Source organism: Ranitomeya imitator, chromosome 2, assembly GCF_032444005.1.
Source record: "Ranitomeya imitator isolate aRanImi1 chromosome 2, aRanImi1.pri, whole genome shotgun sequence".
NCBI lineage: Eukaryota > Metazoa > Chordata > Amphibia > Anura > Dendrobatidae > Ranitomeya > Ranitomeya imitator.
In genome coordinates, this window is record NC_091283.1 from 498,362,297 (window position 1) to 498,381,307 (window position 19,011).

At 46.3% G+C, this 19,011-nt stretch overlaps 1 protein-coding gene across 1 annotated transcript in view; it reads left to right on the plus strand.

The window, feature by feature from the left end:
* Window positions 1-1,470: 1,470 nt before the first annotated feature.
* The window catches only part of HAP1 (huntingtin associated protein 1), a 141,673-nt gene continuing 124,132 nt past the window's right edge, over window positions 1,471-19,011 (plus strand). Inside the window, exon 1 of the mRNA XM_069751545.1 lies at window positions 1,471-1,569. The gene's annotated coding sequence lies outside the window, so the exon portion shown is untranslated. The remainder of the gene's footprint in view (window positions 1,570-19,011) is intronic.

Here is a 19,011-nt window from a genome sequence, read left to right on the forward strand (position 1 = left end):
GGAGGAGACAATGTGCGCATCCTTACACAAAAAGAGTGCCGTTGGATTGTGACTTTAGATACAATGACACCGGCGGGTCTTAATGAGCAACTGAGCTTTTCATCATTCTTGTAATATTTGACGTCATCTCTGGACCTATGACTTCTTCCCTTTGTTTTTATATTCTTTATTCTTATTACTTTTTCTTTTATTATTGTATTTTTAACATTATTTGTCTTCACTTTATTTAGTATCACACCTGAATAATATTTATTGTTGGAGAAATGAGTCTTCATCCTCAATTGTGAATCACAGCTCTGGATGCACATAATGGAATGGCAACACTGAATATGATTATTTTTGGATGATATTTATATTATATATCTATATGTACTGTATTTATTCTGCTTTGTCAGCACTAATGATTGATTGTTATACTGTTATTTGATGTATTTCTGTATTTTATGGCACTTTATGCACTTTCACTTTATTGTATTTTGGTTTATTCATGATCTTCTGTGGCTTTTGTATGTATTTAAATTCCTATATATTTGGTACCTTTCAAGCCGGTGTTGGACATGGCAAAACCCCGTCCCGTTCCAATGGGAGGGATTCAGAATCTGTTGTCACTGGTGCGCATGTCTCCGATGTGGTCGCGGGCTGCGGCATCATTGCCGGCACCTGGTTGTGACGTATGCGGGTCATTGACGTCATCGGCTCTTTCCCCGTGACCCGCAGCGCCATGATGGCGCCGGAGTGATGCGGCTCTGCTGCGCCTGCCTCGGGCCACATGCGCCGCTAATTGTGATCATTAGGTGGCTATTTAAGGAAGATAATGGGGAATATGGATTATCACTCTGCCCCCTGAGGAAGCTGTTGTGAAACGCGCGTAGGGGCGCGTGGGTATCCCTATGGACAAGAGCATGGGTAAGTTCTACTAATGGTCTCGGGTCTCCCTTATTAAGCTTTTCACATAGCCACTTGGCTGCCTGATATGGAGGGATTTTACCGCCCGCGATCTATGTGATTATATTGAGCTATATCTGAGACTACATGCACTAGGCATTTTATTTTTGGATCCTTGTGTTGACCATATATGGAATAGCGGCCTATGTTCTTGTCCTGTGGGTGCCATCACTCTTGGTGCACCATTAACCCTATCTTTTGCTCTGTTCTGGATATTGTCCTACATTACTTATTTTGTATAACTTAATTTTTTATTATACTTTGTGGTTGTTTGCTCCAAAGTTCTTTTTGTCTTGATTATCTTAAAGGGGAAGACTTTCCATGTGCCACCATTATCTGTGCACAGGACAGTGGCCATCACCTTCCCTCAGGAGCTCCTCTACTTCCCTATTGGGAGGTGCAGGACATTCCTGCAGCAGGAGAGAACTGTGGGAGTTGTAGTCAGCACTCTGCACATCCTCACTGGCCTCTCTGGCTTTATGACTACATTTCCCAGCATGCACTGGCTGAGCTCCACACCTGCCTCTAACTTAGGACTGTTCAATGATTGTCTAGCTCCTCACAGTTGGAAAGTGGAAGGAGATGTGTCCTGAGGCTCAGAGTGACACTGACAGACACTGAGGGGTGAGTACAGGCCTGCGCCTTCACAAATACAGAGGGAGTACAGCCCCCAGGGATGCTGGGAGTTGTAGTCCCCCAGCAGCCACAGGTTGCAGACTACCGGTGGAGTGTCAGCTATTTGGATTTGCTCTGTAATTTCCTGCTTACATACAATTCCTGTTTATGAATGACTGTGACTACTAAGAAACTTATTGTGTGAAGGTCATGCGTTATTTGAGGGGGGCGGGAGAGTTTTATAAAAACTACTTCAAAATGGTGCTGTCGCCCATAGCAACCAATCAGATTCCAGCTCTCGTTTTTCTGAGACCCGTCTGAAAACGAAAGAAGCAATGTTATTGGTTGCTGTGAGAAGCGTCTTCCGTCTGAGTGACTTGGTTGTGAGGATTAGGGGGATACCGAGAGGTTGAATAGAAAATGATGCCCCTCGGGGCTATACAAAGATCTCGTGCGATGACACCTGCGGTGCGTAGGAAAAGCGTGATGTGTATGAGTGACTTTAATCGAAAAGATTCCAATGTGGCGGTAATGTGCTGAGTGGGAAATTCATCAAGACTGCTGTTATCATACAAAAGTTCGCTGGGGTAGGGTTCGTCAGATTTGCACATCTTTCGGGCTGGCCGGAGGTAGAAAATGTACTCCAGTCGTGAGCGGGAGTATATGTGCGCTAACCTTTACATTGGATCTGCCAGGCTGTCATAGACCACGCCTCTCTAGCTAAACCCAGCCCACTTCTCAGAAAAGAGGCGGAGCTGTCATAAAAAAAACCTTAAAGGAGTTATCCAGCAGAGTTTGATCTGAGTGCCATCTGATTGTGATCCGATCCTCGCGCATTAGAGAATCACAGCAAAGGTGCCGAGAAATTAATTTCTCCATAGTCTCTGTGCGTGTATATCTGACTGCACTCGGATGACATCTGAGTGCAGTCTAATGTTTCACGCGAACCCATAGACTTAAATGGGTGAGTGGGGCCCTGGAGTTGGTAACTGGTGGGCCCAAACAATGAACAGGGTAGATTATTAAATGAATAAGAGTCTGCGTTTGTCTGTATATAGTGATTCATGTATATAGTGCCAATTACTGCTCCTATAGGAGGGCAGTGGCACACTACTGCACAGGGGCCCACCGGAGGATTATCCCGTTTTCCTGTGGGCCAGTCTGAGCCTGTGTATGTATATACAGGTGCATCTCACAAAATTAGAATATCATCAAAAAAGTTACGGTAATTTTATTTCAGTTCTTCAATACAAAAAGTGAAACTCATATTATATAGAGTCATTACAAACAGAGTGATCTATTTCAAGTGTTTATTTTTGTTAATGTTGATGATTATGGCTTACAGCCAATGAAAGATCCAAAAGTCATTATCTCCGTAAATTAGAATACTTTATAACAAAAGCTTGAAAAATGATTTTAAAATCCGAAATGTTCTCCTACTGAAATGTATGTTCAGTAAATGCACTCAATACGTTGTCGGGACTCCTTTTGCATCAATTATTGCATCAATGCGGCGTAGCATGGAGGCAATCAGTCTGTGGCACTGCTGAGGGGTTATGGAAGCCCAGGTTGCTTTGATAGCAGCCTTCAAATCGTCTGCATTGTTGGGTCTGGTGTCTCATCTTCCTCTTGACAATACTCCATAGATTCTCTATGGGGTTAAGGTCAGGCAGTTTGCTGGCCAATCAAGCACAGTGATACTGTTGTTTGTAAACCAGGTATTGGTACCTTTGTCAGTGTGGACAGGTGCCAAGTCCTGCTGGAGAATGAAATTTCCACTCCAAAAAGCTTGTCGGCAGAGGGAAGCATGAAGTGCTCTAACAATTTCTGGTAGACGGCTGCGCTGACTTTGGTCTTGATAAAGCACAGTGGACCGACACCAGCAGATGACATGGCTCCCCAAACCATCACTGATTGTGGAAACTTCACACTAGACCTCAAGCAGCTTGGATTGTGGCCTCTCCACTCTCTGACTCTGGGACCTTGATTTCCAAGGTCTAGTGTGAAGTTTCCACAATCAGTGATGGTTTCAGGAGCCATGTCATCTGCTGGTGTAGGTCCACTGTGTTTTATCAAGACCAAAGTCAGCGCAGCCATGTACCAGGACATTTTAGAGCACTTCATGCTTCCCTCTGCCGACAAGCTTTTTGGAGATGGAAATTTCATTCTCCAGCAGGACTTGGCACCTGTCCACACTGCCAAAAGTACCAAGACCTTTACAAACAACAGTATCACTGTGCTTGATTGGCCAGCAAACTCACCTGACCATAACCCCATGGAGAATCTATGGGGTTTTGTCAAGAGGATGATGAGACACCAGACCCAACAATACAGATGAGCTGAAGGCTTCTATCAAAGCAACCTGGGCTTCCATAACACCTCAGCAGTGCCACAGGCTAATCACCTCCATGCCACGCCACATTGATGCAAAAGGTGCCCCGACCAAGTATTAAGTGCATTTACTGAACATACATATCAGTAGGCCAACATTTCGGCTTGTAAAATCATTTTCTCAAGCTGGTGTTATTAAGTATTCTAATTTACTGAGATAATGACTTTTGGGTTTTCATTGGCTGTAAGCCATAATCATCAACATTAACAGAAATAAACACTTGAAATACATCACTCTGTAATGACTCTATATAATATGAATTTCACTTTTTGTTTTGAAGAACTGAAATTAATTTACTTTTTGATGATATTCTAATTTTATGAGATGCTCTTGTACATATGAGTTTTCAGAGTTCAACCCATGCAGATAAGGTAGTGCTATTTTATATTAGCTGTCATCTATTGTTGTCAGGGAGATAATCACCTATTTGGTGATGCAGTTACGGTAAGTCAAGAGGTGCACGTAATCTGCCCTCTCCTCCTCTATGAAGCTTCTCGCTCCACTTCCAGATGTACCAGCACAGCAATCGGGGTCAGCAATGAAGAGCAAGGTCGGAGAATGCGCCCGGTCACTGTGTATGTTTGCAATGAAGTGTGTGAGCATGAGCATCCCGCACAGGCAGTGTCGGTGCACATTTGCACCCATGTGGGACCGCATTTGCTCTAGGAAGCGAGCGCTGTTCATCAGAAGCAGAGAAGTCCCCAAGATGCAGGATGAGGACCCATAGCTTAGCCATGGCAATGGTGCACTGAAGCTCCCTTGTTTGCATAACCACAGGGGCTAAGTCCTCCGCAGCACTGAATAGTTAAGATAAAAGTTACAGACTGATATCACATCCATCCACAATGTCTGTGCGTAGCCGCTCTTCCTCTTCTCATCTCCTTATTTTATAGTCTTTGCTCACGTTGATGTCATGACAGAATAAATATCACCCCACAAAATCCACTGACTTATAACTGGGTCCATCTGGTTCTGTTGATTGATGACAAAACTAATACTGCAAGTAACAGAACTGGCTCCAGGACCTGTCATGGAAGAACTGAGCAGCAGAGCCTAAATAAAGCCTTAGGCCGGCTTCACACAGTCACAATTTACAGTCTGAGCACCTTCTCCTGACTGCCACTCCTGTTCTGAACTTGACATTCCCATATAGGCCTCTAAGGTCTCCTTCACACTTCCTGGTGATTCCTGTAAAGGAAAAACCATTGCTGGTGAGTTCCGTGTGCATATGTGACATCCGTGTATACGTGTTTGTTTTCTGTGTGTCCATGTGTTACATCCGTGTGCTGTGCGTGTGTCTGTGTGACACGTACTGGCCCCTGGGAAGAAATGGTACAGTTCACGCTGTTCCCAGGCACCGGCCGGCTTCTGAAGGCAACTCTCATCATTGTCTCCTGGTCTCGCTGAGATCAGCGCCACCAGGGGACAATGATTGGAGTTGTATTCAGCAGACACTGTGTCCCTCCTGTGTAAGATAAATAATTAAATAAAAAAACCTTTTCATAACTACAGTAGCAGAGGGAAAGCCCACGGCTGGGGGCTGATGGTAGTAATCTGAGACAATAAACTTATGTCCCCAGACATAGCAAAGGTGACATCAACCCCACAAATATGAACCCCGCTTGCCACCGATACAGGACAAGTGGGAAGAGCCAGGAAACGCACCAGATTTGGTGTATCTTATGGATGTGCCCTTTCTGCGGTGGCTGAGGGCCGATGAAATATCCATGACCCCTTCCCAGGCTATTAATATCAACCCACAGCTGTATGTTTAGCCTTTGCTGGTTTGAATTCATAGGGGGACCCTACATCATTTTTCTTTCTGGGGTCCCCTGTAAATTCACCATGAAAGGCTAAGCAAAAAGCTGTGAGCTGTTATTAATAGCCTGGGAATCTTTTGGGATATTGTCCCTAGGCCCATATTATTAACATCAGCTCCCAGCCGTGGGCTTTGTCTCTTCTGAAAATTATGCCTTAGCCCACAGGCTTTTTTTATGTAATTATTTATCTTACACAGGAGGGACATAGCTGCTGCTGAATACAACTCCCATCATTGTCTACTGGTAGCGCTGATCTTAGTGTAAGCAGGAGAAAATGAGTGTTGCCTTCAGCAGCCGGCCGGCGCCTGGGAACAGCACAAACTGTACCGCACGTGTCACGTTGAGGACACATGGATCACATCCATGTGTCATCAGTGTGCGGCATGCAGTTTGTCCATTTTACGCAAAAAAAAACTCAACATGTCTGCCGTTTTTTCACAAAGACACACGGTCTGTGTGGAAAACCCTACATGTGCGCATCACTATTGAATTCAATGGGTGTCCTACAAAACGGACCTTATACTGACATAATAAAACGGATTTGTGAAGGAGGCCTAAAGCTGTTTAGTTCGTATTAGGAGACTCGCTGACATACTCGGGCATTAAATGTTGGATGTGTGAAGCTGCTTGCCAACTATCCCGTAATGTCCAGGAGTGTCCCAAGAAAGAGGGAACAGTTCTCACATTCATGGAAAAGTTTGCAAATGTCCTTGGTTCCACCAAAGAGTCCCACAAAGCAGAGCTTTTGGAATGTTTCTTGCGTGTAACACAGAGATGCTCTACTTGACTCTTTGATCCTTTGTGTCCAATTGCACACTCAAGCACAGTGGAAGACATGCCTTCAAGGAACCCTTGTTGTCCCATGCGGTGGGAGACTTGGTCAGAACTCTATATACTACCCATCTAGAAAGTGACTTCTCTCAGAAATGCCCCTATACACTTAAAACTTAAGTTGGCTGAACCCGCCGACAGTCTAATTTGTTTTGGGGCCATCCGACTCTTCCCTGACACATGATGTTGGGGGAGAGAAGGATCTGTTCTCTGGGAGAGCACATGAGTGTTTGGTAAATCTCAAAGTTCCTGTGTATGAGGGATTCAGGAGAGGTAGCTGTCTGCCAAATGTATATGGGGCATATACAGCTTAAAGGGGTTTTATCTCCAGGAATGCTCTGCTCCTGGCCCATGGCTTCCTGCTTTGCTAGGGCAATGTGCTTCAGAAGAAAGACCGTTCGGACTAGCAGCATGGTCATATCGCTGGCCCGAAATATACAGTTGTGGCCAAAAGTATTGCAATTCTGTCAGATAATATTCAGTTTGTTCCTGAAAATGATTGCAAGCACAAATTCTTTGCTATTATCTTCATTTAATTTGTCTTAAATGAAAAAACATAAAAAGAATTGTCCTAAAGCCAAATTGGATATAATTTCACACCAAACATAAAAAAGGGGGTGGACAAAAGTATTGGCACTGTTCGAAAAATCATGTGATGCTTCTCTAATTTGTGTAATTAACAGCACCTGTAACTTACCTGTGGCACCTAACAGGTGTTGGCAATAACTAAATCACACTTGTAGCCAGTTGACACGGCAAGAGATTTCAACGCAAGATTGTGCGGATGTTGGATAAAGAACCTCGACTAACATCCAAACAAGTTCAAGCTGCCCTGCAGTATGAGGGCACAACAGTGTCAACCCGTACTATCTGTCGGCGTCTGAATGAAAAGGGACTGTATGGTAGGAGACCCAGGAAGACCCCACTTCTTACCCCGAGACATAAAAAAGCCAGGCTTGAGTTTGCCAAAACTTACCTGAAAAAGCCTTAAACGTTTGGGAAGAATGTTCTCTGGTCAGATAAGACAAAAGTAGAGGTTTTTGGGCAAAGGCATCAACAGAGTTTACAGGAGAAAAAAAAGAGGCATTCAAAGAAAAGAACACGGTCCCTACAGTCAAACATGGCGGAGGTTCCCTGATGTTTCGGGGTTGCTTTGCTGCCTCTGGCACTGGGCTGCATGAACGTGTGCATGGCATTATGAAGTCTGAAGACTACCAACAAATTTTGCAGCATAATGTAGGGCCCAGTGTGAGAAAGCTGGGTCTCCCTGGGTCATGGGTCTTCCAGCAGGACAATGACCCAAAACACACTTCAAAAAGCTCTAGAAAATGGTTTGAGAGAAAGCACTGGAGACTTCTAAGGTGGCCAGCAATGAGTCCAGACCTGAATCCCATAGATCACCTGTGGAGAGATCTAAAAATGGCAGTTTGGAGAAGGCACACTTCAAATATCAGGGGCCTGGAGCAGTTTGCCAAAGAAGAATGGTCTAAAATTCCAGCAGAGCATTGTAAGAAACTCATTGATGGTTACCGGAAGTGGTTGGTCGCAGTTATTTTGGCTAAAGGTTGTGAAACCAAGTATTAGGCTGAGGGTGCCAATACTTTTGTCTGGCCCATTTTTGGAGTTTTGTGTGAAATGATCAATGTTTTGCTTTTTGCTTCATTCTCTTTTGTGTTTTTTCATTTAAGATAAATTAAATGAAGATAATAATACCAAAGAATTTGTGTTTGCAATCATTTTCAGGAAGAAACTGAGTATTATCTGACAGAATTGCAGGGGTGTCAATACTTTTGGCCACAACTGTACTATGTCCCATTCTGCTAGCAGAAACCGCTTTTCTTCTGCAGCATATCAAAACCACAGGGGACTGAAGGTGGTTGGATCCAGCCACTTTACGTAAGCAGGCTGTAAAGCATAGAGCCTGAGCATAGCGTGTGCTCCTTCACTAGGTAGCCGGTAACCCTGGCAGCAAGCTGTACTCTTATCAAATTAGAATTCCCTCCTTTCCTGAGAATTGAGAGGGGTACATTGGAAAGTTGTTTGTTATTTTACAAGCAATTTGCAATTGTACCAATTTATGAACTTGAGACAACCCCTTTTAAAGGTTGTATACCCCAATACAACATTTCCAACAGGTTCGAAAGCTGTTACGGATCTTTAATAGCATTGGTCTTTTTATATTGGTCAAAGCAACCTTTTGGACCACCTGTAGGCTCTAGGGCCCAGATGTCACTGCGACCCCTGCACCTCCTACACTTGCCAATCTCATACCGTTCCTCTGTGTGGAAGGTCCTTAGGTCTCCAAGATGGCTGAGAGCCGTGGCTTTGTGCCCTCCATATAATCCTATAGCCAGTGCAGTGTGTATAAATTCACCTGCACACTTAGATGATCTAATGATGCGAATGCGGGACTTATGTCATTGGGTAATGTAAACCATTAAACGATTATATCCGCCTGGAATATAGCGTGGAGTGATCAGATGAAGCCGTTTATGAGCGGTCTGTAATATGAGAGGGTGGAGGCACATATAATGTGTGCTATTAGCCTTTATTATACTGGAACTGCAGCACGTCTCATGGGAAGATGGAGGGCATAGGGACGGAGTCGCCTCGCCAGGTTCCTTATACTTAAACCCTGAGTCAGGGTGACTGTCGCCATCACAGCTGTCTGCTGCTTTACAAGGCGTGCAGCCGGCACACGTGCACCTTATAGTACAAGGGAAAATAAGTCTGGCACAGAGCCATGGTGTGCCGGTGTCAGCTGCTCATACACACCTATATTAACCATCTCCTTGCTGGAAACAAACTATATAGGACATTGCTGCTCGCTTGCAAAACTACAACTCCTATCATGCCTTAAGAGGCATTACGGATTGTTCTAAAATTAACTAATATATATATATATATATATATATATATATATATATATATATATATAATCGTAGTTATTGCCTTTCATAGACTGTTAGCGTTGGAAGGGACCTCCTGGGTCATCGTGTCCAACCCCCTGCTCAGTGCAGGATTCACTAAACCATCTCAGACAGATGTCTGTCCAGCCTCTGTCTGAAGACTTCCATTGAAGGAGAACTCACCACCTCTCGTGGCCGCCTGTTCCACTCATTGATCACCCTCACTGTCAAAAAGTTTTTTCTGATATCTAATCTGTATCTCCTCCCTTTCAGTTTCAACCCATTCCTACTAGTCTTTCCTTGCGCAAATAAGAATAAAGCTGATCCTTCTACACTGTGACAGCCCTTCAGACACTAAGGTCCCAGCAGCTGTCTACAAATATCTCATTTTCATAACGTTCACTCTTAAACTGGCAGTCCAGTGAAACAACGTTATTACCCATCCGGGGTATCCCACTGCTGGGACCCGCACTAATCGTTAGAATAGGTAATTTTCGTCCTTCACAGTGAATCTTTATCCCGATTACAAAATGACGTGACAGGTTGGACGCCTGAACACTGCTCCATTCATTCACAGTGGGGATACCGGAAAAAGCAGTTTGCAGCTCTCTGCAACCCCATAGGGAATGAATAGAGCCACAGTCGAGCATATGCACTGCTGCCCCATTCTAATGGATTTAACAGTTCCCTGTTCTGCTTATTGCTGCCGATCCCAGTGGTCGGACCCCCACTGATCAATAAGTTATCAATAACTTATTCTATCAGTAAGTGATGGTTCGTTATCACTGGACAACCCCTGTAAAGCATTTCTTATGTTGGAATGGAGGTAAGATATGTTGAGGATTATACAAGATTTGTAAAGTAAGGGGGTGTTTACATGGCAACATAATAATCGCTATCGACCATGCGTCATCCTGTTTAAACAGGACTCACACTGCCGAGAACTATGGCAGCCTATGGATACTGAGCGATCTAGTATAGATTGCTCACTGTGCATCATTTACTTTGGTCTACCTGAGTAAACGGGCATTTAAAAGACCATTGATCTGTAAAAGTTTATCTTTGATCTGTGGTTGTATCATGCCGCAAGTACCCAGCCCTTAAAGGGAACCTGTCACCCCGTTTTTTCAGTATGAGATAAAAATACTGTTAAATAGGGCCTGAGCTGTGCGTTACTGAAGTGTATTTTGTGTACCCTGATTCCCCACCTATGCTGCCGAAATACCTTACCAAAGTCGCCGTTTTCGCCTGTCAATCAGGCTGGTCTGGTCAGATGGGCGTGGTGACCGCTGTTTCTTCCTCCAGATCTTGCATATCTTTCCGTTGTTGGTGTAGTGGTTTGCGCATGCCCAACAGGCGAATCCACTGTGCAGCTGAAGGAAAAGAGCGCGCTATTCAGCCGTTTATCGGTGGGCGCGGTCATCTTTGTGAGGCCGCGCGTGCGCAGATGGTACTGCTCGGCTTCCCGGGGCTTCAGGAAAATGGCCGCGGGATGCCGCGCGTGCGCAGATGGAGATCGCGGTGGCCATTTTCCTGAAGCCAAGATGCGAACTCAGCTTCAGGAAAATGGTCGCCACGATCTCCATCTGTGCACGCACGGCATTCCGCGGCCATTTTCCTGAAGCCCCGGGAAGCCGAGCAGTACCATCTGCGCACGCGCGGCCTCACAAAGATGGCCGCGCCCACCGATAAACGGCTGAATAACGCAGATCGCGCTCTTTTCCTTCAGCTGCGCAGTGGATTCGCCTGTTGGGCATGCGCAAACCACTACGCCACCAACGGAAAGATATGCAAGATCTGGGGGAAGAAACAGCGATGTCACCACGCCCATCTGACCAGACCAGCCTGATTGACAGGCGAAAACGGCGACTTTGGTAAGGTATTTCGGCAGCATAGGTGGGGAATCGGGGTACACAAAATACACTATAGTAACGCACAGCTCAGGCCCTATTTAACAGTATTTTTATCTCATACTGAAAAAACGGGGTGACAGGTTCCTTTTAAATGGGATTTCCCACGAATAAAGTACATTTCAATCAATACATCTTGGAATAATAATAAGTTTCACAATCGGATGTGATAAAAAAAAATGTTCCTGTGCCGAGATAATCTTATAAATGTGCCCCTGCTGTGTACTGTGTAATGGCCGTGTCTGACCGTACAGGAACATGGTCTGATCATACCACAGCTCCTGGGCAGGGGAGGACGCAGAAGAGGCTATAGAGACAGGACAGCATGGGATCACAGCTGATACTTTCTGAGAGGCAAAACATTTCACTGCCTGTTTTTAATCAGTGTTTTAACTCACAGAAAGATTCAGCTGTGATCCCATGCTGCACTTTCTGTATGCTCGCTTTTGTGTCCCCCCCCCTGCCCAGGAGCTGTGGTATGATCAGACCATGCTCCTGTCAGACACGGCCATTACACAGCACACAGCAGGGGCACATTTATAAGATTCTCAGCACATTTTACACATTCAGTTGTGGAAATTATTATTATTCCAAGATCTTTTGATTAAAATGAATTTTGTTCATGGGAAAACTCCTTTAAAATTGGAACAAATATTGTGCTGGGGTTTAAAATCAAACCCATTAACAAGAATGTTCAAACAAATGTTCAAGTGGCTGCCGGGTACAGATGGATACACTTATTGTCCGAAATAACCATGAGTATAGATGAGCAAAATCTAGGAGGGATGCTGCCCTTCCAGACCCTGCGACAAAAAAAATCGAATTAATTTGGGATTCTTGGGAGTCGCTCATGCTCTCACTCACTGTTGCATTTTTCTTGTTTGTGCCTTCTGTCCGTGAGTTCTCTGCTCTCCGCTCTATCCGTGAGTTCTCTGCTCTCCGCTCTATCCGTGAGTTCTCTGCGCTACCGCTCTATCCGTGAGTTCTCTGCGCTACCGCTCTATCCGTGAGTTCTCTGCGCTACCGCTCTATCCGTGAGTTCTCTCAGCTACCGCTCTATCCGTGAGTTCTCTGCGCTACCGCTCTATCCGTGAGTTCTCTGCGCTACCGCTCTGTCCGTGAGTTCTCTGCGCAACCTCTGTGTTCTTGGTTTCTCTGCGCAACCTCTGTGTCCTTGGTTTCTCTGCGCGACTTCTGTGTCCGTAAGTTCTCTGCGCGACCGCCCTGTGTCTGTGGGTTCTCTGCGCGACCGCCCCGTGTCCGTGGGTTCTCTGCGCGACTGCCCTGTGTCCGTGGGTTCTCTGCACGACCGCCCTGTGTCCGTGGGTTCTCTGCACGACCGCCCTGTGTCCGTGGATTCTCTGCGCGACCGCCCTGTGTCCGTGGGTTCCCTGCGCGACCGCTCTCTGGCCGTGGGCTCTCTATGCGACTGCTCTCTGGCCGTGGGCGCTCTATGCGACCGCTCTCTGGCCGTGGGCTCTCTATGCGACCGCTCTCTGGCCGTGGGCTCTCTATGCGACCGCTCTCTGGCCGTGGGCTCTCTATGCGACCGCTCTCTCTAGCCGTGGGCTCGCTGCGCGACGGCTCTCTGTCCGTGGGCTCTCTATGCGACCGCTCTCTGGCCATGGGCTCTCTGTGCGACGGCTCTCTGGCCGTGGGCTCGCTGCGCGACGGCTCTCTGTCCGTGGGCTCTCTATGCGACCGCTCTCTGGCCGTGGGCTCTCTGTGCGACGGCTCTCTGGCCGTGGGCTCGCTGCGCGACGGCTCTCTGGCCGTGGGCTCTCTATGCGACCGCTCTCTGGCCGTGGGCTCTCTATGCGACCGCTCTCTGGCCGTGGGCTCTCTGTGCGACGGCTCTCTGGCCGTGGGCTCGCTGCGCGACGGCTCTCTGGCCGTGGGCTCGCTGCGCGACGGCTCTCTGTCCGTGGGCTCTCTATGCGACCGCTCTCTGTCCGTGGGCTCTCTATGCGACCGCTCTCTGGCCGTGGGCTCTCTGTGCGACGGCTCTCTGGCCGTGGGCTCGCTGCGAGACGGCTCTCTGTCCGTGGGCTCTCTATGCGGCCGCTCTCTGGCCGTGGGCTCTCTATGCGACCGCTCTCTGGCCGTGGGCTCTCTATGCGACCGCTCTCTGGCCGTGGGCTCTCTGTGCGACCGCTCTCTGGCCGTGGGCTCTCTGTGCGACGGCTCTCTGGCCGTGGGCTCACTGCGCGACGGCTCTCTGGCCGTGGGCTCTCTATGCGACCGCTCTCTGGCCGTGGGCTCTCTATGCGACCGCTCTCTGGCCGTGGGCTCTTTATGCGACCGCTCTCTGGCCGTGGGCTCTCTATGCGACCGCTCTCTGGCCGTGGGCTCTCTATGCGACCGCTCTCTGGCCGTGGGCTCTCTATGCGACCGCTCTCTGGCCGTGGGCTCTCTGTGCGACGGCTCTCTGGCCGTGGGCTTGCTGCGCGACGGCTCTCTGGCCGTGGGCTCTCTATGCGACCGCTCTCTGGCCGTGGGCTCTCTGGCCGTGGGCTCGCTGCACGACCGCTCTCTGGCCGTGGGCTCTTTACGCGATGGCTCTCTGGCCGTGGGTTCGCTGCGTGACGGCTCTCTGTCCGTAGGTTCTCTGCGCGACGGCTCTCTGTCCGTGGGTTCTCTGCACGAGTTTCCTCTCTCTTTCTCCCATGTACTCTTTATTCTGTCTTCTGATTTTCCTTTGCCTCCTCTGGATCTGAATTATGGAGCTGAGGCGCCAGCATTCTTTACAATGAAGACGCAAACTCTTCTTCATGCCTCGTCATGTCTGTATGCTTCTTGCGTTGGCAGCTCTGAAAGGGATTACTTTTCCACTGGTAAAATTCACATAGGAATTACACATCTCCAGCAGAGTAATGTTACAGTAAAGCTGGGACATGTCCTACGTGCCCGAGTTTTCCCCCATTACATTGTATGGTGGGGAATGTGCTCATTGTCCTACCTGTCAGAACATAGACCTAGTATACAAGCGCTGATGGTATATTTTCGGGATGTAAGTAGACTGTGAAGGTAGCTGGGGTATTGGCAAAAGGCAATAATGCTGATGAGGAACAATGGTGGTGATTGTCACCACGATGCGACCCAGGCAAGTTATTCTGTCTCATAAGTGTGTGTCCTACAATGCAAAGCACCGAGGTTGGTTTAGTTGCCAGTCTTGGTCTGAGGAAAGCTGGCGTCACACCTCTTTGGACACTATAATGGCCATTTACACCTTTGCTCTACCCTGATCCACCAAGGAACCAATGCAGACTCCATTGATGCCCCAAGAGTCGGAGAACATGTCTTTCATACTAAGATCGAAGATCTTTCTCCACATAAAGCTTAGCAGTTTGGACCTTCAAGCAAAGGACGCATCGAGCTCAGTGCTAAAGTCTCTAATGTTCATTTGTACAGGATATTCATAAGTGGGATTTTTTTCAGGATCTCTCCAGGAAATCTACAAGACTTTGGTCGCTTATGAGATTAATAGGATGCTATGAAGCTGTGTACATAATGAAGCATGTGCATTTACAATAGCGGGCCCTGGAGCCATTTGTCTGCATTTTAATCTACCCTTGATAGTAGGTGTGGCACTCCACCTTCCTGTGATTCAGCATAGTATCAGATACCCGAGTGTAAAGGTACCGTCACACTCAGCAACTTTGCAACGAGAACGACAATGATCCGTGACGTTGCAGCGTCCTGGATAGGGATCTCGTTGTGTTTGACACGCAGCAGCGATCTGGATCCCGCTGTGACATCGCTGGTTGGAGCTAGAAGTCCAGAACTTTATTTTGTCGCCAGGTCGGCGTGTATCGTCATGTTTGACATCAAAAGCAACAATGCCAGCAACGAGCATAGGGCCCCTAGATGTGTGTCGGATCGGTACACTCCGGCTGTTTGACATGGAGCTAACAACCAGCGAGAACGAGAAGTGAGTCACCGTTACGTCACTGGATCGATCCTGCATCGTTCTGGAGTTGCGCTGTGTGACGTCTCTACAGCGACCTAAACAGCGACGCTCCAGCGATCTAGTTTAGGTTGGCTCGTTGTCTATATCGCTGCAGCGTCGCTTAGTGTGACGGTACCTTAAGATGTCTGCTTGTGTTCACCTGGTAACATCTGCCGATTAATGCTTTTATTCTTGATATGCACAAAAAATACTAAAATTATGCCTGCAGAACTACAGGTTACAGCAGTCAGCAAATTCAGCTATGTTGGTTATAGCTATTCCTTAAAACATGGATTCAGCTATGCAATCATCAATACAGGGTTGGACTGACTGTCTGGGAATGAAGACAGTGCCCTTAGCCAAAGATGTCTCATGATGCAATTTTAGATGGGCTAATACATTAAAGGGATTGTTTGATCCTAAACTTCAGGTCTGTAGTCACTTTAACCCCTTAGTGACAGAGCCAATTTGGTACTTAATCACCAGGCCAATTTTTACAATTCTGACCACTGTCACTTTATGAGGTTATAACTCTGGAACGCTTTAACGGATCCCGCTGATTCTGAGATTGTTTTTTGTGACATATTGTACTTCATGTTAGTGGTAACATTTCTTCGATATTACTTGCGATTATTTATGAAAAAAACGGAAATATGGCGAAAATTTTTAAAATTTAGCCATTTTCAAACTTTGTATTTTTATGTCCTTAAATCACAGAGATGTCACGAAAAATAGTTAATAAATAACATTTCCCACATGTCTACTTTACATCAGCACAATTTTTGAAACAAATTTTTTTTTTTGTTACGGAGTTATAAGGGTTAAAAGTTGACCAGCAATTTCTCATTTTTACAACACTTTTTTTTTTAGGGACCACATCACATTTGAAGTCATTTTGAGGGGTCTATATGATAGAAAATAACCAAGTGTGACACCATTCTAAAAACTGCACCCCTCAAGGTGCTCAAAACCACATTCAAGAAGTTTATTAACCCTTTACGTGCTTCACAGGAACTGAAACAATGTGGAAGGAAAAAATGAACATTTAACTTTTTTTTGCAAACATTTTAATTCAGAACCATTTTTTTTTTATTTTCACATGTGTAAAAACAGAAATGTAACCATAAATTTTGTTATGCAATTTCTCCTGAACACACCAATACCCCATATGTGGGGGTAACCCACATTTTGGGCGCACCGCAGAGCTTGGAAGTGAAGGAGCGCCTTTTGACTTTTTCAATGCAGAATTGGCTGGAATTGAGATCGGACGCCATGTTGCGTTTGGAGAGCCCCTGATGTGCCTAAACAGTAGAAACCCTCCACAAGTGACCACATTTTGGAAACTAGACCCCCCTAAGGAACTTATCTAGATGTGTGGTGAGCACTTTGAACCCCCAAGTGCTTCACAGAAGTTTATAACGTAGAGCCGTGAAAATAAAAAATCACATTTTTTCTACAAAAATGATCTTTTTGCCCCAAAATTTTTATTTTCACAAGGGTAACAGGAGAAATTAGACCACAAAAGTTGTTGTGCAATTTCTCCTGAGTACGTCAATACCCCATATGTGGGGGTAAACCACTGTTTGGGCGCACCGCAGAGCTTGGAAGAGAAGGAGTGCCGTTTTACTTTTTCAATGTAGAATTGGCTGGAATTGAGATCGGACGCCATGTCGCGTTTGGAGAGCCCCTGATGTGCTTAAACAGTAGAAACCCTCCACAAGTGACCCCATTTTGGAAACTAGACCCCCCTAAGGAACTTATCTAGATGTGTGGTGAGAACTTTGAATGCCCAAGTGCTTCACAGAAGTTTAGAATGCAGAGTCGTGAAAATAAAAATATTTTTTTTCCTCAAAAAAGATTTTGTAGCCCCCAAGTTTTTATTTTCACAAGGGTAACAGGAGAAATTGGACCACTAAAGTTGTTGTCCAATTTATCCCGAGTACGCTGATGCCCCATATGTGGCGGTGAACCACTGTTTGGGCGCACGGCAGAGCTCAGAAGGGAGGGAGCACCATTTGACTTTTTGAGCGCAAAATTGGCTGTCATGTTTGGAGACCCCCTGATGTACCTAAACAGTGGAAACCCCCCAATTCTAACTCCAACCCTAACCCCAACCCGATCCATAATCCTAAACAACCATAACAATAATCACAACCCTTGCCCCAAAACAACCCTAATGTCAACCCTAACCATAACCCAAATCAAAACCCTAAATCCAACACACCCCTAATCCTAATCTCAACCCTAACCTCAAACCTAACCCTAATCCCAATACACCCCTAATCCGAAGCGTAACCCTAATGCCAACCCTAATCCAAACCCTAACCATAATCCCAACTCTAACCCTAACTTTAGCCCCAACCCTAGCCCTAACTTTAGCCCCAACCCTAGCCTTAACCCTAAATTTAGCCCCAACCCTAACCCTAACTTTAGCTCCAACCCTAACCCTAGCCCTAACTATTGCAGCATCAATAGTAAAAAGATGTAATGTTAAAAATAATTAAAAAAAATCATTATATTCTCACCTTCCGTCGCCTTTCCTGCCCCTCGCAACGCTCCGGTCCATACATTGCGGTCTCGCGAAATGATGACGCTAAACGCCTGGCCTTGATCCGGGGACCGCCAGAAGGTGAGTATATAACTATTTTTTATTTTAATTATTTTTTTAACAGGGATATGGTGCCCACATTCCTATATACTGCGTGGGCTGTGTTATATACTGCGTGGGCTGTGTTATATACTGCGTGGGCTGTGTTATATACTGCGTGGGCTGTGTTATATACTGCGTGGGCTGTGTTATATGCTGCGTGGGCTGTGTTATATGCTGCGTGGTCTGTGTTATATGCTACTTGGCTGTGCTATATTTCTCTGCTGTATCTGTGCATCATGAATCGTGGTATGTGTTAAAGAAGGGGGCCCACTGAGACTCTTTCGCCTGGGGCCCTGAAAAACCTGGAGCAGGCCCGGGCTTTACTGATTGTTCGTGGCCGGCCGGGCGTGACCAATCAGCGACAGGCGCAGTCTGGCCGCGAATTGGTGCTGAATTTGAACTACGCTTCGCTAATTGGTGGCGAAATCCTGTGTATAAATTGCATTATTCTGAAAACTTCATAAATAAACTACGGTTCATACATATTCTAGAATACCCGATGCGTTGAATCGGGCCACCATCTAGTATAACATATAATTACAGCTGTATCCAGCATTACAGCTCAGTCCTATTTATTGCTTTTAGTTGCAGTACCAAGAAAAGCCGCTACTTTACCTACATAACTGGATCTCGTAGATAATGAAGGGATTGAGACGACCAAAGGCTATGGAACCTCATTCTGATGCTCCATAAACTTTGCCTACAGCCACTTTTGGTTCTGCTGTGCAGCATGAGACCCGGTGACTCTGAAGAGCGGTGACATCAGTAACGTCACCGCTCTTCAGATATTCCGCTGAGTCTTGCGCTGAGCTCGGCGACTGTAAAGAGCGGTATTGTTACTACCGTCACTGCTCTTCAGAGTCGCTAGTTCTCGCCAGCTCTGGGCTAGTACTGGGGGTGTCTGATAGACACCTCTCCACTACTTACACCAGGGATTGATAGCAGCTGACATTACGCGGCTGACATCAACCCTAAAAATCATTACACATA